At 34.4% G+C, this 22,170-nt stretch overlaps 1 pseudogene across 1 annotated transcript in view; it reads right to left on the bottom strand.

The window, feature by feature from the left end:
- Positions 1–21,576, bottom strand: part of LOC147830385 (putative uncharacterized protein ENSP00000383407) — a 36,969-nt pseudogene extending 15,393 nt beyond the window's left edge. Inside the window, exons 1-2 of the transcript XR_015449774.1 lie at positions 21,128–21,576; positions 14,592–14,723 (exon numbers count right to left, since the gene is read on the bottom strand). The product of XR_015449774.1 is annotated as a putative uncharacterized protein ENSP00000383407 (transcript). The remainder of the gene's footprint in view (positions 1–14,591; positions 14,724–21,127) is intronic.
- Positions 21,577–22,170: the final 594 nt, after the last annotated feature.

The following is a 22,170-nucleotide window of genomic DNA, read 5'->3' as shown; positions in this document are numbered from 1 at the left end:
GAGACAATGTTCATAACATTGCACAGTCTCATCTTTTCTTCCCTTGTGGTTCTAGAGATTAAACCAGGTCTTTGTTATGCTAAGTAAGGACTCAACTGCTCTACCGAGCGATATATATATCCCAACCCAGTTCATTCTTTTAAGAAAGAGGAAAAGTAGCCTATCACAATATCCTAGGGATGTAGAAATACATCTTGATTCATCTGACCTTTTCCTTTGAAGCAACTAAATGGTATATAAAATCTCTTACTCTTTTGAGGTAAAGTATGTCACCATGGTTTTTATCATACTTGACAGAGCTTTAAGAATCCCTCAGACTTTCTATTGCTCTTCTTTTCCTTTGTTAAAGAAAAGAGCACTGAATATCTACTATCATATATACTACTACATGTGAAAGGCAACAAACCACATTCTAGAAAGTTTGTTTTGTTTTGGCATGATTGGAATTAATGTACTAACATATTCTACAAAACATTGCTTCTGTAGGGGAAACAACACGTATGTTGAGGCTAGGAGGAATGATGAATGAAATTCAGAAAAAAGGAAATTGGTTCTGGGTATTAATCAAATATTTAATAGTACCATGTTGTGTGCAATCAAATCCAAGACAGTATTTCCCTGCATAGTGACTAAGAGCACCAATTCTTTAACCCTTATTGTGTTTATATCAAGGTTTAATTGTCACAGGACATTTGAATTTTGTATTTTCTCACATTTTGTGCAGAACTTCGCTGAAAGCAAATGTGCTGAAATATTCAATTCTCAAACTTGAGGAACAAGTCTTAGCAAGTTTGAAATGTTACCTACACGAGGATTTATCATAGGGGGACAGGGTGCAGAAGATGTAGGAGTCACAAAAAGCCTTGCGGTGAGCAGGACTTTGGTTCTGTTTTACAGAGAATTTGGATCATTCAGCTTTTTTTCCTTTTAGCAAATTAGTTTAAGTTTGGTTATCTTTGGTTAAAGAATTTTCTCATAATGAATACTCTGGAAAAAAACTGAATTTAAACTTCTTTGGAATTCCTACTAAGATGAAAAAGCTAAAGCACTTCTCCTTAGGCATGCTGCTTTCTGCAGGGTAAGGAGAGTCAAGCACATTAAATGCAGGTCTGAAGTGATTATATGAGGAAAAGGACTTGCTTAAATGAGGCAACATCTACTTAATTAGAATAATAGGTCTGCTCCCTGGGAGTTGCCTAGTTGCAGATTGCCACTGAACTGGTTAAGGAATTTTTAGTACTGCTTGTGCCAGACTCAAAGCAGCTGTGGAAAATATAAACTGCTTTCCATACTGACTTGTGCTTACATAAGCAGATTGTCACATACTTTGGAGTTCAGACCCTGGGTTCTTTATTCCTGCAGGGGCAACCCAAAGAAAGACTACATCTAGCTTTATTTTTAGAACTACAGCTGTGTGTGTGTGTGTGTGTGTGTGTATCTGTGTATCTGTGTACATGTTACATGTGTACACATACATGTGTACATCTTCCAAAGGGAAGATTTCATTTCAGAAAGTCAGTGAAATTATTCTGCCTAGTCCATAGATTTGACACTTACCATAAATACCAGGTAAAACTTACTGCTGTTAGCTTTCATTTCATTATGCCCTAAATCAAGCATTAATAATTGGTCTTGTCTTTCATTTGCCTGAATTTGTGACTTAATTTTTACTCCTGAAAATTGTTAGGAAAATAAAAAATAAGCCATAGGTAAACTATTAGTAAAAATGAAGGAATATGCCCAATGTGTGTTTTTTTTTAAGTGAATGAGGGTAGGCTCTAGGAGAAAAGCATTTCTATGTAACTATGAAACTAAGTCAAATGTAAAAACATATAGAATTTAAAAAAGAGAAGATGTCACTTTAAAGAATAAATACATTTTCAATTTCAAATTCTATATTTCTATTCTCATGCAGTCGTTACAAATTACTGTCCTTTGGCGTTGAGTCTAATATGTGCTTGTTTCTTGCATTATTGGTTTATAAATCTTATTTTCAAATTACAAAATCAAAGAAAAAAAGAGGAGACTGTCAAGAATTGTGTAGCTTAATGGAAATGAAAAAGATATTTCTGCACAAGAGAAAAATGACTGACAGTAATTGATGGTATAAATTCTATGATGAATTTTTATGTTTGTAAAGTTTATGTGATCTGGCCTTTGAATACCAAATGAGTAAATTGAGGTTCAAAATGGTAAATTGACTTGTCCAGGGTCAAGTACACATTGCTTTATCTCGATTAAATGCTAGTTGCTTTTTTTTCTAATATATTTATTTGGAACTATACAGTTCATTCATTCCTAAATTCAACAAACATTTATTGAGCATATAACTATACACCAAATACTGTTATAAGGAAGAAAATATTTTTTATATGTAAGGTTTATGGTTGACATTCCTTTAAAAACAGACCAATAAGACAAAAGTATTCACACTTATTTAATAAAAATTTTATGTGGCATGGAAGCTTAGAAATGGAGACCCAAAGACCCAGGAAATTTTTATGGACAGTGATGAAGAAGTATAACTGGAGGACAAAATCCTCCAGTTGTAAGCTTGGGGGAATTTAGCAAGACCTGTCTGTTCAGATCTTTCATGGCTTCTCTATGGAATGTTTTTTCCTTCCAGTCTCATGCGGGCCTTCAAGAGACTGAGGAAAGAGAAGAACAGAGGGTGACCTTCCTAGGTTTTATGGTGTGTGTCAGGGAAGAAGGGGTGAGCAAAATTTTAATTCCCACAGCCTGTGTCAGGGGAGAAAAGCGTAAGTGGTATTGCAGGTTCCAGGGCACACTTCAGGAGAGACAGGGTTTCTCCAACAGAAGGAGGTTAGAAAAACTTTCTGCTTCTGTGTTTCTTCCTAATTTCCTTCAGTTTCAAAAACTCAGCACTCACCACCCCCAAGTACTGTATTTTGAGGTAATGATTGCTCCACCCATCACTGTTTTGGATGCAAAAAAGAATTTCAAATAATCTTTCTCTCAATAGTCAATGACTATTGATCTCAGGATCCTTTCAGATTCCACCTTAACTAGAAGCTTAAATAAACTGGCTTAGAATCGTTGATGATGCCAAATACATTAAAGATACTAATGAATGATGTTATTTCTCATTAGATGAATTCTTCATTAACAATTACAGAGAATTTTGATACTAGGCAAGAGTTAGACATAAATACAAACGCATGTATATGTACATATAAATTTCCTTCACAATAAATTGTTTCTAGTTTGTTCAATTTATAAAGTAATTCCAAGAATACCACAGCTAAACTGAGTACGTTTCTGTACATTTCTTTTTTTTGCGGGGGGGGGGGCTAGCAGGGATTGAACTCGGGACCTTGTACTTGGGAGGCAGGTGAGGTGCCACTGAGCTAAATCCTCAGCCTTTCTGTACATTTCTTAATTACATATGTTTCAAGAAAAAAAATGTTCAAGAAAAAGATGTTCAAAAAACACCTGAGTGTTAATAAAAGTTTATTTATTCATTTATTCACTTATTTATTTATTGTAGGACTAGAGATCAAACTCAGGGCCTTTGTGGATGCTAGGGAAGTGCTCTACCCTTGAGTTACATCCTCAGTCCCTTTTCAAAACTTCTAATGCACATCTAGCAAAGATGATGATTATAGTTTTGCAGTGTGCTTAAAGCCACAGGGGTGTTGAAAAAGTGTATGCATTAAGGTATTAGCTATGTTCTGAAAACAAAGGAGAAATCCATGTAATCTAGAACAAATGAGATCACAAATATAGAAGAGTTGTATCCCCCGTGAACTCTTCTTTCTTACCTCTACACCTGACTACAATTATGTGCAGGAAATGCCATGACACCAAAGTCTGGTTATGGAACAGAGCACACAACAAAGAAACATGCTAGTAAATGTGCAGTCTGAGTCTATTTGGTTAAAGCAAGTTACTAAGAATGACAAGGCTGTTTTTAAATTTCTTGACTTTATTTCTCAAATAATAATGGTGGAACACAAGGTCAGTTGTAAGGGCCTTTGGTCATAATTCGTTTAATTTTCCAAATAATCCTCTATGGATGATACTATTACAGTTTTCTTAAACTTACAGAGAAGTAAACTGAGGCCCAGAGCTGTAGAAATTCTTGCCTCAGGTCACATTACTAAGTGGTAAAGCTGAGGTTTTTCTGCCTAGTGTCTTCATGGCAACATGATACAACTTCTATGCTTGACTGCAAGGATACAAAATTCACCTGTCATCAGGATCAGAAATTTCACAAATAAGCACTATTGTCTAGAAGGGAGATCAGCTACGAAAATGTGATACCATATGTCATTATTAAACAAAAAACTCAGAAAGCACATTTTTCTTGAAGTGCTAATAAAAATGCAGTACTCTTTGGAGGCTTGCATGTAGACCAAACTTTAATGTGTTTTAAAAACATTAATCATTTTGTAAATGCTACCATCATCATCAAAAATTGCTCGGTAATTTACAACAACATATATAAGTAAAAATAGGCTTTTGAGAAACCAGTGAATTTAAGTGAGTCTGCACATTGGAGTCCCTTCCCCCCAGTATATTACTGTAATAGTGTTACAGATAAAACAGATTTTATCCTTCCATCAAAATGAAATGAAGAAAAAGCAACTGCCAGTTCCTCTTGATGGGAAAAGTAGATCCTTTTTTGCCAGCCTGTACAATTCCTGTCTTGAAGTAACAGCTCTACAGAGCTGATGAATTCTGATATTTCTAAGAGGGTGATGTATGGCATCCACACACATCCTCACATCTCAGGGCAGACCATAGAGCTTGTAGAGCTTGTGCCTGGAGAATGCACAGGAACCATATCTAATCCATCAGGGATAGAGCTTGTAAATTGCGTATGAACTTTGCCATTTGTCTACCAGTGTGCTAAGTGAGCTGTCTATCAATCCTGAGGTAACAAACTCTTCTTTTAGCACTATAAATATCCAGGATGGCGATATAGGTTACCTGGGGGATGATTATTAGCGTTGTAAAAGTTCCTTCCTTTACAAAAGATTTCCTTCCTGATTTCTTGAGATAGAGAGCTGTTTTAAATAGCCTTGAACATTCTATGTTCTAATTTATGAATTCATGTTTACACAAGGTTTCAGAAAGGTTAAAAATAATTATTTATTACATTTCATGTTTCTTGTCACTTATACCATTATTTTATTTAATTCTCATAGCCACAAATGGAATAGAGCAAGCTGAACAAATATGCAAGAAGCATGATTGGAAAGAAGATGGTAAATGCCAATGGAAAAGCATCAAAGCAGAACTCCAAAATCTGGCTTCCTCCTCTGTGCCTACCGCTAAACTTGGCAAGATACAAAGATCCTCTCAGGGCTATATCATGTCTTTACATCTGTAGAATGAAGGTTGATGAATAGGATCTTTAAAATCCCTCTCAGCAAAAATAATCCATGCTTCCTGTTCTACCCAAAGTCAGTAGGGATGACAAAAGCTTTTAAGAGAAAATTAAAGTGGGAATGGGCTTTTGTGCTTTACAGCTTTTTCTTTAAAGCATGATTAAAGAGATAACTATGGCTTTCATTAGATTCAATTAGTAATTCTATCATAAAGCCTAGGAAATAAAAAAGAGTATAGGGCATAATTAACCTTACTCTATTGATTTCATTTTATTTTAACATAAGTTTCTATTTACAAGATAAAACTAATTAAATCCACCAAAAATGTTCACATATGAATTGGTGGGAGAAGAATAGCTGTATGTGATCACAGATATAATGAAAAAAATTTAAAATGAAAGAAAAATGCAGTCTTTTTAATGAGCGTAATCTATGTTTTGTATGTTGGGTTGTGATGAGTCATTATACCATCTAGAAATCAAGAAAAGGATTACATGTACTGCTGTGACACTGACTCCTCTTGTTGATAGTTTAATGAAGACCTAGATGATGGGATGGTGTTAATCTCATTTTCTTCTTTAGTGTCTCCATTATTAATAGTTATGTCAATGCTGATGCTGATATGGAGACAGATCAGAAAACTCCCAACTGTAATAATTTGGAGCCAAGTAAGAAATTCAGTGAAGTGGTTAGAATACTAACCTGGGAGTCACCTACTTTGGCTTCTCCATCACTCACGTATTCTAAGATGACAGGTCACCCTTCAATGTGTCCATTTATTCATTTATGAGACACTAGACTCTAAGTGCTTTTTAAGACCTTTTGTGAAAGGTGTTAGAATACTGCATGATGTCTTAACTACCTGGCTTTAACCATTTTAACCCTCACTCTTCCTTTTTAAGCCCCGTTTAAATCTCACCTTCCTTTTGCAACTGAACCTGTACTGTCAAACCACAAACCACAGCTATGTACTTTGAGTTAACATCTATTATTGATTAATTTCTTTGTGCTAGCCACCATGTTAATAATGTGAAATATCTTGTCACTTAATATCATATGATGATTAAGAAGTAACAAATGGATCTTCATTTTATAAGAGAAAAACAAAGACTTAATGAATTTAAGAAACTGGTGCACAAGCAGCTACCTGATAAATTTTGAGGCTGGGATTTTTGTTTGTTGGAACTTTCAAATTCCACATCTGGATTACTTCACTTTATTATTTTTTAGATTTATTTCTGATAATTCTTATAGAAGTTGCACTTGATATTTATGATACAAAATTTAATCACACAGTTCCTTATGTTCTCTCCAAATATTTTCAGTATTGTATTTCTTCTTGGAGTGAGCATCTATCATACATTGAATCAATGTTGAGAGAAAGTAGAAAGATGAGGAAGATGTGAAGATAAATATGGAAAAGGATGGAAACACATCTAACTTCCCTGGCCACTAGAATAAGATGTATATATTTTTAAGCCTCATTTATCACAGGTACCAAGTGAAGACAGGTATGAAATTGACTGACAAAAAGGCAGGGTGTAAGGAGAGTGCGTGTGTGTGTGTGTGTGTGTGTGTGTGTGTGTGTGTGGTATTGGTGATTGAACCCAGAGCCTTTTTATTTTTCACCATTCCAGCCTTTTTATTTTTTACTTTTAAGACAGTGTCTTGCAAAATCACTAAGTTACCAAGGCTGGGCTCAAACTTGAGATACCCCTGCCTCAGCCTCCCAGGGTACTCTGATTACAGGTGTGGGTAACTGGGTAGGGATGAGGATCCATTTTTAATGTCACAATTCTTAGCAGAGATAATTTTGGAGAGGGCCACTGTGCTGGTGGCTTCTTTAATTGGTCACTTCCTGATTGTGGCCTAAACAGCAGCTCGTGTGTGGCTAGTTTAGCAGTGTGCTTCTTAGAGTATTTTTCATAAGCTCATAGTTTTAAGGATTCTGAGTTCATTGTAATTTGTAATTTTTTGATTGAAAGTAGCATAGACTTTGTTATCTATAAATAACTTTCATCAGTTTCTTAGATTAATTTAAATTAACTATTTATTATTGTTCAACAAATCACTCCAAAATTTAATGGTCAAATATAATACACATTTCTTATCTCCCAGTTTCTGTGGGTCAAGAATATGTGCATGACTTACACAAGTTCTCTGTTTTATAGTCTTTCGTAAGGTTGCAGTCAAGTTGTTGACCCAAGTCTCAACCGAAGTTCAGATGGGTAAAGGATCCTCTTAGCAATTGTTAACAGCATTTGATTTTCTGAAGTTTGTTGAACTGAAGGCCTCACTTTTTTACTGACTGTAGACTTGATGTTTTTCTTAGTCTTTACCATGGAGGCTCTTCGACATGGGATCTCGCCTCATAAGAATGTGTAAGCCAAGAAGGCAATAAAGACAGGCCAGGGCGTTTGTGAACTAATAAGAGAAGTCACTTTCCATATCCTATAGAAATGCCTTTTCCATATTCTATTGAAATCAAGTTACATACAAGGTGAGGATTACACAAGGACATAAATACCAGAAGGAAGATTTGATAGTTAATTTTACGGATTAACATGATCAGGCCATAGTACTCAGATATTTGATAAAAACAGCAATCTAGATGTTGCTGTAGAGACATTTTTTCAGATGAGATTGACATTTAAGTTCACAGACCTTGAGTAAAGCAGATTACCCTCCATTATAGAGATAGGGTTCATTTAATTAGTTGAAGACCTCAGGGTGAAATCACTGGGTCTCCTAGAGAAGAAGGAATTATACCTCCAGACAACCTGCCATCTTTAGTTGCAACATCAATTCTTCCCTATAGGTATCCAGCCTGTTGGTCTGCCCTGCACAGCTTAGACTACTAGTCTCCCTCCCTCCCCCTCTCTCTCCTCTCTCTCTCTCTCTCTCTCTCTCTCTCTCTCTCTCTCTCTCTCTCTCTCTCTCTCTCCTTAGTACACCGGAGTTCACTGGAGGCTATTTTAGAATTCTGCCTTCTGCACACCAAAAGGAAAATGATAGTGTTTGATAGTAGATAGCTCTCTCTCCTACTTCCAAAACAACACAAAACGCAAATCTCACATGTATCCACAGAACAATTTCAGAGCACTAATCGCCTTAAAGAGCATCTCATCTTATTACTACATAGCATCACATACAAGTGGAAACCGAGTTCCTGATTGGGTAATGGCTTATTTAATGGTATTAGGAACCAAACCAGGGTGAAAATTCAATTTTCTCTCTTAATGTTTTTACCTTTGTGAAATGAATCATCCTAAGCTGAAAAAATTGCACCCTGTGGCCTTAAGCCTGACTATAATGATGGAAAAGAATTCATGGCACAAAAGAAAAAGTAGGGGAAATCTTTCCTTGAGTTAGGTTATGGTTCTGTGCTGGAGACCCCTATCCTTTAACCTAAACACCTAAATAATCAGTGGACTACATATCCAAGATACCTGCTTGGGGTTTTGGGTGCTGCTGGTGGCTATGAAGTATATTGGCCATAAAGGAATTAAGCCCCTGACCTTAGTGTCATTAGTACTGTGCTCTAAGTGACTGTTAGACATGCACCATATTGTTTGTCTTTAAAACTATGCTTAATTCTACTATATTACCTTTCAATTAATGTCTGGTAGCTGGAAACAATTTAACTGATATCTCTAAGTGCATAATGTTGATAAATAAGTATTTAAAAATTAAACTTCCATTTTAAAATATGTTAAAAATTTAAGTTAAAGAGGAAAAGAAAGCCCTGAAATGTGAGTTAGTAGGCTAACAAATGCTGCTATGATAGATTTTCTTGTTTACAGCTATGTACATGTGGTAGGAAATCTAAGGCTGAATAGTTAAATATAGCTCTACACTTAGGTGTTTGAGGCAATTTGTAAAGATTAAGATCTCAGGTTTTGTAACACACAGCAACAATAAATCCTTTTGCTTCTTGTACAGCCTAGTAAAAATCAATGCTTTTAGGTAAGGAGAACTGATTACAAATATTTTTAAGCAATTATTTTAAAACAACATCTGAGCTCAAATGAGAGTTTGATTTAAATCCTTTAATCAAACGTGTTAAATTAAAAGATCACTTGGCCCTAATGTAATGGTTTGTAGAGCAAAATGATCACTAACATGTACTTTGCCAGGTGCTTAATGTGTGTTTTAACACTTGATCCTCAGTACAAACCAAAACACACATATTTGTATCCATATTCTATTGCTCAGAAAACTTAGGGTCAGAGAACTTGAATAACATTCCCAAGGACACACAGTTCACAGTCTGGGAGCAGGAATAAAATCCAATACTATTACCATCAATGGCCATCTGAATTCATTTCTGCTATGTCCACAAGACAACAGGTTATATTTAGTATACATTTTGAATTCTCTGTTTTACTATTTTCCCTTCCTCCTCACTACTCGTCTTCCCAAAATACACTCTCCCATTCATGTCTCTCCTGGTCTCTCTTTTGTGAGCACATAATACACAAACATGCTGGTGGCAACAGCTAAAGAACAAACCTACCATTGGAAGCCCAGAACTTCAGGCTTGACTTCACCTGTCACTTCAAACAAGTCACGAATCTCAACTTCTTCACTGATAAACACACATGTTCCCTAATACTCTTATTTCTTTCTATAATATATAGCTAAGTCTGCAGCCATACCATCCTGAACACACCCTATCTCCTCTGATCTTGGAAGCTAAACAGGTCGGGCCTGGATAGTACTTGGATGAGAGTCTATACTAAATGCTTATAATCAAGTACTTTTATGCTTTGATATCTCTAGTACCCTGAGTAAAGGGGAGAATTGATGCCATTTGATTACTCTGGTGTCTCAATTCTGCCAGCAATTTCAAGTGCTCATGTGGCACTTGATCCCTTTATATGTGGCTGAATCTACTTACAAATTAAAGTTTAATTTAATTACTGTATCTTTACCTGAAAAATAAAGATGAGTAAAAATGTACCACTGTTATTATTTTATTTATTATTTTACTGAGTTCACTCTGCCCATCAAAACTTGAGAATCTGAAAATGTGCTGTTAAGAATAAAGTACACAGGAGCTGGGGATTTATCTCAGTGGTTTCGCCGCCTGCTGTGCAAGCGCAAGCACCCGAGTTCGATCCCCAGTACCAAAAAAAAAAAAGAAAAGAATAAAGTGCACACTAGATTTCAAAGTCTTAGTTTATATGCAAGAATCTAATAACTAGCATACTGAAATGATAATATTTTGGGTAAATTGGCTTAAACACATTATTAAAATGAATCGCATCTATTCTTTTTTAAAAAAATTTCATTGTAGACACTGGAATATAAAAATTAAACATGTGGGTCACATTATATTTGTAGTGGGCAGGGCAGTGATAAATCACTCTTTGCCAATGTAATGGGACCAGAATGGGTTTTCAGGTGATTACAAAGTCCAGCTGCTGTTGACGACAACTGCCAGAAGTTAGAGCAAAGTCTTGTTTTACACCAAGTCCTTTGCGATTTATTCTCGAATATAATGGTATTAAATAAATAGTTTTGCCAATTTTGCCACTTCTCTTCATCTTAAGCGAAAAATATGTCAAACCATCATTTATTAACACTTTACAAGTCTCAAATATTCCTGAGGAGTTGCTCTCTCCAAGTCATTTTAAATGTTAGCCTAAAACCTCACTCTGGCATAGAAATGATAGAAGTTATTTATTTTGTCTACACCCCGAGGGAGCCACCTGCAGAAAGCTGGTCATCTTTCCTTCCTTCGCAGAGGCATATCACTAGCATGTCGCCCTACGTGCAGAGGCCAGAGGCTAAAAAAATCACATTCCACGAATTCCCCTGGAGCCTGGATAACTCATCTGATTTAAATTCGGCAGAGCATATGCATTCATGGGAAATTTAGAAGATGGGATACTAAAGTTAAAACCATTTCTAGTAGCCCCTTTAAGATAATTCACATTTCATTTACTCTATCTCAAGTATTGTCACTTCAATAATAATCAAACTAAAACTGTTAAGATATTTCACAATCTTTGTATATTAAGTCCTCAAAACATGTCATACTTCTTATATTTATTTGCCATCTACATTTAGATTAACCATTTTCAAATTCCTAGTTGCCGCCTGTGGCTGTATGGTGCAGCTCTAGGGCAAAGGCTAGCAAACTTTCTGTGAAAAGCCAGTCAGAAATATTTCAGTTTCTGGCCACAGATAGATTTTACTGCTTCTATTGGCCCCTTTATTTCTGTTTTGTTTAAAAATGTAAAAGTCATTTTTAACTCATCAGCATTAATACCCACTGTCTGTCATTTGTCTCCTGATGTTTCTTTAACTTCTGTGCTAAACCCTTCCTGCTTATTTCACCAAGTGTAGAATCTATTCTCTGAAACTGAACTCGACCAGATTGACACAGGGGAGTGTTGGCTTCATTCTGAAGTACAAGCAAACGGAGGCTGATAAAATTCAAGCAACTTTCCAAAGTCAGATAGTTTGTAAACAGCAGAGATGGCATGAGAATTCATTCCTGCCCTCCCTGAAGTGCACGCCTTTAGATACTGCATTATTAGTTCTGCATTGTTATTAATACTTTCATTACATGAGTAAGGAAACTTCATTAACAAATTCATTTAACTTACAAATATTTATTCAATACTACAATGTGAAATATATAAATAATAGGGACATTGTTCCTGCTCTACATATAAGCTCATTTCTTAAAAGGCTTAATATTTGTATCAATTTTTAATTTATGAGATACAAACTGAAGTTAAAATTCACAATCATTTGCTTTCTTCGATCAATATAGATGCAAACCAGATGGTGCTGTTTTGATCCAGTTAACCTTAAGTTGACAGAGATACAAACATTTTATGTTCTTACTCTTTTCTTTTTCTAGTTCAAAATATTTATTATCTTTGGACATGATAAGGAGATACTAAAACAGGTACAGGATCAAGCATTTACAGTCTACATTTAAAATAATATAAAAACAGAGCAGTCAGTGCTTAGGTTATTATGTTAAGATATTTTCTTTTAGCATATTTATTTAATTGCATGATTGTTCACTCTATAAAACTTTCTATGGGCCATTTTTAGCAGCACTAAAACTCTATGCTTTTGCTACTATACTACAGGTAGATATTTATCATAACCCTTTTAAAAATTTAATAAAAATCTCATAATTTCAATTGGTTCCTCTGGAACCAGCTCCCCTTCCTGGGCTGCAATTAAAATACACATTGGATGATTGTGATATTCTTCACTTTTTTCACTTCAACACTTCTACTGTTCTTAAATGTGCAGTTTGGACTACACTAGATCATCTCCTTTAAAACACAGGACAATCTTGCTTTCGCCTATGGAACTTCCCACCATGCTTAAAATAGCATTTTTAAAACAGTAAAAGTCTTAGAACTATGTATAAATAAAAGAAGTCAAAAAAGCTCAGCATTTTTCTCATTCAATTTTTCTTTTTAATTCATGTGGCTAGTGACATTTTATTTGTCACACTGGAAATTACAACTCACAGTAAAAATCACTGTCATGTTGATTCTGAAGATTTTGAGAGTGCAGTCTAGTCTGGGAAGGTTACAGATATCTTTGGGTTGAGGACTGAGAACTTCAGTTATAACTTAAGTCACATAGGGAAATTATAAAAGTATTTCTAGAGAACCAGTCCAAAAAGCATAATCTTCTTCTGACATTGTCAATATTTGCCCCAATTTTTTCCCCTTTACTTAGGAGGAAAAACAAAGTAGGACTATTCCTTGGAAAAAAATATCCTCAGATGATCAAAGAAAGCACTCAAGAAAGCACCAAACCACTAAGTAGGGAGACTAGACTGTGAAAATCTTTCATTTTATTATTTAAATACTGACTTTGATTTATCCAAACTGTGGAATTATTTTCATTAGAAGTATAATAATTATACATAATAATTTGTATAACTCAACAATTAAATGTTGGGATCAATGACTGAACTTGCTTTTCAGTACAGTATATTTCATATATTCTTACATATATGTATATGTTTATATTTACATATATTTTAAATACTAAGACATAGTCAACTATAGCAATTTAAATTGTGTTTTATTATTATAACTTACTTTTGCAAGATAAGTAATGTTTTAAAAAATTCTCATAGATGGGTTGGCCATGAACTTGCTTCTATTTTCACGTATACTCATTAAACTTAAACATTTAAGGAAATGTCTTCAGGCTTGTTAACCTATTTAATTTTTCTTTTTAATTACAGGTTGAAAGTTCTTATGAACATTTTGCAAAATCAACTGTGAGCTTCCAAGTAAATAGTCTACTTTTCTCACATTAATAACCAAAAGCTATTATTGACTCCTCTTATTCGTATCTGTCAGCATAAATATCTTGTGGATATTGAAAAGGGTATAGAATCAAAGGAAGAGCTTCCACTGCATTAAAATATTTTTAAATTATTTTATATTTTATTATTAGTGTATGTTTATAATACATAGTGATTATATCCACCTTGGGGAACTGGAAAGCACAACTGACTTAGAGAATAGTCAACACTGATAAACAAGTCCCTGTTCTACACAGCTTATCGAACTCTGCATCCCTAGTAATTTTAAAGATAATTTACAAATTGATTTGCATTCTGATTCTTATAAAATATTTTGTAAGCTGATGTTATGTGTTCACAAATTGAAGTGGTTAGCCTAACTAGGCTGTAGGGCTGGAAAGCAATGTTGTGCTAGCATCAGCACTTCAGATCATTAATAATTAAAAATTAAATATTAGCATTACTATGATCATACTTAATGTTTGGTAGTGTGAAATAAGCCACGGTGAGAGCCTTTACAACATGAGAATTGAAAACCTATAAATCTACATCTCCTCTAACCCTATATACCCCGACTTGGTTTACCAGAAATAATTGATACCGACACATATCTGTTTAAATGCCAACTTTTAACACTTAATGGTCTACTGCCTTTAGCAAATTATTTTGCCTGTCTCTCCTGCAATTTCCTCACCAAAAATGAATGTGATAAAGTCAATCTGAAGATTGAATTAAGTTATGTAATCTCCTAACACATGCTTCATCTAATATATGCTTAGTGAAAGGTCATTCCTATTACACCAAAATATTGAGAGACAACAGTGAAGAGTAAATTAGAAATTTAAAGTAAGTAAGGAACTTTCCAAGAACATGGATAACTGAGCAGTGAGTCTAATTATATAGTGGAGAAGAAATACACTCAAGGTTTCACTCACCGAGAAGACAGTGTGTTGTGCTTGTCTCATTTCTCCAAGGGGTGAGGCAGGAGAACCATTTCTACCAGGAATGCTTTCTTGGTTAGCTTGCTGCACTGGGATTGGCTCATATCAGCTATCCATAGAGCCCTCCTACAATACAAAAATTTATGAGTTAAAGAAGAGAAAATAATTTTCCTTGAAAAGCTACCTAATTCATACATCTAACTTTATTTAGTGTATATATCCCATCTAAATTACTATATGCTACATACACAGATGAAGTTTATGATATGCTCCATTTCAACACTGAACACAAGAGTAAAGTTAGACATTCTTACTACTTAATATAGAGCAAAAATTCGAATGAGATTCTAAGTGGAGCCATGCATAAACTGAAGCACTTTTTTAAGAGGCATGATGAAGACGTCAAATTCAGAGTACTAAATAAAGGCCTCTTTGACCTACCAATGAACTGTGCTGGTCACAGGTTTTAATCATGTGTATGTCTTTAACTAGTACCACTTACTTGTATAAGAAACATAATCTGTTATACAAGAGTTTTCACAACTGTAAAGCAGAAGTTTTATTCATTTTACAGAGGAGCCATGAGGATACAATGAATACAATGTATGATATGACATAGCAAAAGTCTTCCACAAGTATAGTCAAGGCATTAATATTGTTATTTAGAAAATTTATATATACAAATACATTTTATTGTTTTTAACATTTTGTGGAGTAATGAATCTTAAAGTTCATGAATTTGGATTTCAAACTATTGTGAACTCTACTTGGAAAGGAAATAATTGAATTGGATTGATCTCTCTCACCCCTTCCCTTTTTAAATAGAATTGATACAGATTTAGCTCTGGCATAATCTATACTCAGTCTTAAATTAGAAGGGAGGTACACAGTTCATTATAAATATATTAACCATCGATGCTGGTAATAGTTTTGATATAAAAATCTGGTGGATTATTTTTAAAAAAGCTTTTTGCTTGGAATAATTTTTAAATACAGTATCACCCTAGAAGCATCTTTAAAATGTTTTATTAATATATAAGCAAAATAAAGGTTTAAAGCCTCATGTGTCTTTAGAATTTTCTGCCAATATGTTTTTTGCTTTCTCATTTTGCATATCCACTCTTCCAAACTCTTGACAAATTCTTGAGAAAAATCATGAAGACCTGAGTAAGACATGCATGCTCTAAAACACATCATGCAGGGAAACCTCAGTGCTACAGAAACACAAATGAAGATAAAGCACCAGACCAATCAAGGCCTTGACCAGAAACAGACAGCACTGACCAGATCTTGAGCTGGATGAGATAGAGTGCAGCAGGTGTCCTCCACCTAAGGGAAACTCTGTTCTAAAAGCTAAGGGCTACAGCAGCAATTAGCACTGAGAGGGGGCTGGGGGGGTGGATTTTTGGTTGGTTTGTTTGCTTGTTTGTTTAGTTTCGTTTGCTTTTGTTGTGTCTTATCGCTTGTTTGGGTCAGCATCTTGCTATGTCACTAAATTCCCCAGGCCAGGCTTGAACTTGAATCCTCCTGCCTCATCCTTTCAGACTATGCCACCACACTTGGCAGATTCTGTGAACAAGTAATGTGGCTCTTCCTTATACTGATATGTGGGTCAGGAAAGCAAAGTCCAAAAACATAGTGAAAAAATAGGATAGGAAACAAGCTGCCAATGCTTCAGCATCTGGATCAAGTGGCTATCATATGTCAGGTAGGAGTGATGTCCTTAGACTTTAACCAGGACCTCAGAGAGACTTGAGATTTGCACCTTAGAAGTAAATAGAGGAAGATGAAGAACCCAAGAAGCAGAAAGTGAGTTAAAAAAGAATTATCATTCAAAATTAGCCAAAGGCCAGGAAAGGATTGAGAAAGACTGCCAACAGAATTGACAATCTGAAATAAAGCCATTTCATTCCAGATAAAATAAAATCTAAAACAGATGGAGAAGTTATCTAAGAGAGAATGTTTATGATCTTCAGAGTGCTAAATGAAAATGTAATATCCAGTTAAAAATAAATAATTTATGATGAAACAAAACAGAAATGAAACAAGTGCCAATAAATAGCAATAACACTATAGTAATTAAAAGATATTGAAATAAATAACATAATCATAGAAATTTATATTCAATAATCAAAAATTGGGATGAAGTCTAGATCTTTTCTAAGAGGGAATTAAAAAATTCTGAAGACTTCACACAGAGTGGTGAATAAAATGACACACATAAAACACATGAAACATTGCAATGAAAAGTGTAATGACTATGCAGAGGAACTACAACCTGACACTAATAGAAATTCCAGAAAAAGAAAATGATGAAGTTTTCTTGTCAATGCATGAAAACAACAGATCAATTTTACTTCACACAATTTTTAAATCCTAGATAAAACGTCAATAAAATTAAGTCTAACTTGTCTATAAAAATGCATCATGACCAGTAAGGGTTTATTTAATAAAGAGAGCTAAGGATATTTCAAAATGTACATATACAATAAGATACTAAAAAGACATTTCTCAATAAATCTTTTAAGGTACTTGAAAATTTTAACATTTATGAGTGACAAAATCTTAGTAAATTAAGAAAAAGTGGGATTTTCTTATCCCAATTAGGGTTATTTGTCAAAGCCCTCAGAGAGACTCGATTAGAAGTAATTACATGATCATCAGAAATGACAGTAGGGTACCTGGCATCATAGCATTCTTACTTGTCAATGCTAGACAACAGAAAAAGAAATTATAAATAGTATGATTGTTAAAGAAGATGGTAATTCACAGACAGAAAAATCTAAATAAACCATGGACTAACAGAAGATTTTAAATTCAGCAAAATTGTTTTGTCTAATATTCGTATCTTTACAAATGTCTACATAAATTACAAAATCAAAACAATGTATTAACAATGGCAGCCAAAATTCTTAGATCCTCAGTGAAGTTCAACAAAAGATGTACAAGAATTTTATAGACAAAATTTAAAAATATTATTAAGGGCCATAAAAATTAAATAAATGAATAAATGAGGGCTCTGTTTCTGTGGATGAGAGAGCTCAAAACCATAAGGAAGTCAATTTCCTTTTAAAAATATGCAGAATTAAAATCCATTTTAATCAAAATCTTGTCCAAGATTTTCACCTAATTTGACAATACAATGTAAATCTTTTGAAAGTTAATGTTTGGAAGAAAGGCAAGGAAAATAAGAAGCAAAATGTAAGGAAAAGAAATAAACTAATGGGGCAGACTAATAAATAAAAAGTAGAGACTAAAGTACTCAAATCACTGAAACAATGGTGCAGGGATAATTGATTTGTAACCTCATGAGTTACAAAGTTGTGCTAAACTCAGTAAATGTATTACGAGTGCAACAAGAAAAATCACCTTGTTTCAAATCAGCAAGCTTTTAAAAATTCTCATCACAATGTAAAATTCTAAGAAAAATTGTGGAGTCAGAGTGGCAAAGAAGGTATTCCTGCCACACTTTTGAAAGATAGACCCCATTTCAAGTTTATAGATTCAAAATAATAGCAATCACCTTTAATGGATTATTTATAGTAGTCCTGGTTCAGAATGGGTAGTTCATTAAGTTTCCACCTTTATATTTCTCTTAAGGACCCCATTTACTAAAAGGTTTACAATTTTCCTTTACTCTTAAACAAGAGAATGTTTAACTCCTTCACTTTTTCTCAGTGGTAATCTTTTTTTTTTTTCCTTAAATTCTTTTATTGGTACATTTTAGGTATACAATACGTTTACATTTATCATTGGGTGTTTGTACCTGTACATGATGTATCTTGGTTCTTATTTTTCCCCGCTTGCCTGTGCGCCCTTCACCCCTCCACCCCTCCCTATTTACATAGACTTCATTTCCATTTTTTTTTCTTTTCTCATAATTTTTCCTTTCCCTTCTCTCCTTTCCCCTTCCCCTCCTGCCACTCCTACACCTTTGGACCTTTTCCTATTTCAAATGATCAATTATTCCTTTTTTTGTTTGTTTGTTTTTGTTTTGTTTTTAGTACTGGGGATCGAACTCGGGTCCTTGCACCTGCGCAGCAGGCGGCGAAACCACTGAGCTAAATCCCTGGCCCGCAATTATTCCATTTAATCATTGTAATCCTTATTTACTCTTTCAGTTTCTCACACTAGGGAAACTATTTGGTACTTATACATGTGTGTCCTATTTATTTCACTTAAGAGTATGGCCTCAATATGCATCCATTTAGCTATAAATGTCTCTAGTTTCTCGTTCTTCATGGCTGAGTAGTACTCCATTTTATAAAAAAAAAACAAAAAAACACATCTTCTTTATCCAGTTTCCAGTTGACGGGCACTTGGGCTGTTTCCAAGCTTTAGCTATTACAAACTGTACTGCTATAAACATGGGTGCACATATATCACTGTGGTATGATTCTTTTAATTCTTGGGAAGATAAGCATCAGGGGAATAGCTGGGTCAAATAGGACCTCTAGTCCTAGTTCTTTGAGGTATCTCCATACTGATTTCCACAGTGATTGTACCAGTCTGCACTCCCACCAACAAAGGAGAAGGGTTCCTTTCTCGCCACACCCCCACCAGCATTTGTTATTGGTTGATTTCTTGATAGCAACCATCCTTTCTGGAGTGAGGTGGAATCTCAGTGTTGTTTTCATCTGCATCTCTCAAATGACCAGTGATGTGATACTTAATATTTAAAATCACCTGCTTCATTTTTTAAATTCTATAATATTTCTTTCCACTAAATCACTGGTTTTCATTGTCTTTTGATCTTAAATGCAGAGTCCCATATGTTCAAATTTCTATAGTCACAGATAAAATATGTTTTGGATTATGCATAAATTCCTGTCAAAAGCTATAACCCACCCTGTTTCACAGCTCCTAAGAGTAGGCTGTCACAACACCCTGCTTGAAAATCCATACACTCAATATTTTTTCTAAATTACTCCACAGGCAGTAATAAAAAGCACCCAAAATAGTTTTATTATGTTCCCAAATATGTTGTGCAGATTTTCTTATTAAAGCAATTAATTTTTTTAACAAGTACACTTTGATACACTTGAACAAATAGTTTAGTGTCAGTGATGGTTCAAGCTAATTAAATGTTTGTCAGCAACTAACTTCTTAAGGACAAACTAAAAAGACAGAAACATTATAGTCATATTGAGTCCACAAGCCAGGATTTTCAAGCAAAATGTCCTCTTCTCTATATTACAGAGAAAGACATTTGTCCACATTGCATGGTTGCATGTCTTTAGAAGTAGGTTTTCGAATGTATGCCACCCTATGCTGAACCCTGCTATGTTATAGAAACATTAGCATACTGATTATATTACCATCCAAAATGATTTCAGAACACAATCATCTTTGGTACTACATTCCCTACTTCCTTAGGAAGTATTAAACCATACGTTGCTCTTTCAGATAAACTAGAAAAGAATGCACAATACCACTTAAATCACTTGAAATGGGATTTCTCCAGTCAGATTTATATAGTACAAAGCAATGCTGAGAGCTGGCAGTTATTCTGAGAATTAGACTATATAGGCAACTCGAACTCGATGACTCAGCCTCCCACAACTCACAATTGGACTTTATTTTTCAAGATGTTCAAAGATTAAATTCCTTATCTTGTCTTAAAATACCTCCTGTTTAGGTATTGCAACGTATGTCAACACCATCTCTAGCATTTATGTTCATCTCATTTGCAATTTGGAAAGAAAACAAACATCAAAAGTAGACAATTTTATTTTCGCAAATGAGAGGGATCTCCCATCAGCATCTTGAAACACCAATAAAGTGGCATAATGCTATGCTGTAAACACAGATAAAAATGAATAAAATTATTTTTGAAATCCATTTTAAGCATTAGCAGATGGTCACAAATTGCAGGTTAGAATTATAAAGTAGTTCCAGATCTATGACTACCTGATAACTTTCACTGATCCACTTCAGGCTAAAGGAAAAAAAAAGCAATAATGTAAAAAAGAACTTGAGAGATGCTTATACCCTTGAGTGAGCACATCTCCAGGACTGGATTAATCTATTGTACCTTGCATTTACAATGCAGTGTAATTCAGAAAACTGCTTCCATGGAAGTTTAACCAACCCAGCATTGAATGGAATTCATTACTCACATAATAAAGTAAAAATTTGATTCCTGGAATGTTTCGAAGCAAAGGAAGTAACTCAAATGCAACATATTTTGCAAAATACATTTCTCATACTTATAACAAAAGAAAATAAATTCTCAAAAATACAGTTCATAGAAGATCATACTTAAAAATTCAACAGCAAATGTTTAATAAGCACAAATTAGTGTCGATTAATGCATTTTTTAAAAGTTTCTTGTCTCCGAATGGTATTAGCTTAACCACTTTAATGAAAGTATGTCATTTCTGTTCTTTCTGATGTACACCCTCCTATGAAACATTAAATACATTAATGTCATCATGTAGGAAGTTTATGATGTATCCTCATTTCATTCCTTTTATTGGTCATAAGAGCATAAAAATGAGAACATACAGGATGCCTGTAAAGGAACTTACCAGTGAGAAGCAGGAAAGATTCATTTTGGTCAGCTTCAGTCCCTTGTTGCTGTGCTTTCAAGAATAAGATTGCCCCTTGTCACTCGCCTCCCTTCACAGCTGTTTGGACAGTTCCCATGGGAGATTATTACAAAATCACATCCCTGCCATAATCCAGGGGATTCAGAGACCATTATCAAATGCGATAGATCTTTATTGAATAAACAATTGCCTAAAGTAACGAAGAACACTGACTCATAAAATGAGAGAATATTTACCATAATCCAAGTAAACAAATTTCAAATGTGGCAATGATATTCCTAAAATCTGGAAGAAAAATGCAGTATTAATAATCACAGGTCTAGCTAAATGTAGTGAAAAATGAGACAGCCCTCAAAGAAAATGTCACTCTGAATGTAAAAGTAACACTTTCCCTTTAAAAGTAGCAGATCAAGAGTCTCTTCCATATTCCTCCCCATCTTCTATTCCTCTATTCTCTTATATGAATTTTTAAATGTTTGATCACTTACATGACAAAATACAGAAATAAGCATATTTTTATGATGGAAAGCATACATAATATGAAAGTTACCATTTTAACCATTATTAAGTATACAGTTGTGTAGCATTAGGTATATTCACATTGTTCGGCAACCATCACCATTTACCTCCAAAATATTTTTATCGGCCCTAACTGAAACTCTGTACCCATTAACAACAGTTCCCCATTTCTTTCTCCCCCAGCTCTGGGCAACTACCACATTACTTTCATTATACATTTGATCTCTCTTGACCTAAAACAAATGGAAGATGCAATATTTGTCTTTTTGTGATTGCTTTGTTTCACTTAAGCATCCTTTTCAAGGTGCATTGATCTAGCACATATCAGAACTTTCTTTGTTTTTAAGGCTAAATAATATTCCATTTTACGTTTATATCACATTTTAAAAATTCATTCTTCTTTTACTAGGTACTTTGGTTGATTCTACCTTTTGATTATTCTAAATAATGGTGCTAGGGACATAGGTATAGAAATATCTGTTCAAATTCCTCATTTCAGTTTC

This window comes from Heterocephalus glaber, unplaced genomic scaffold (genome assembly GCF_053883595.1).
Source record: "Heterocephalus glaber isolate CG9 unplaced genomic scaffold, H.glaber_assembly_v1.0 deba00000122, whole genome shotgun sequence".
NCBI classification, from domain to species: domain Eukaryota; kingdom Metazoa; phylum Chordata; class Mammalia; order Rodentia; family Bathyergidae; genus Heterocephalus; species Heterocephalus glaber.
This window is presented reverse-complemented; position numbering and strand designations above follow the sequence as displayed.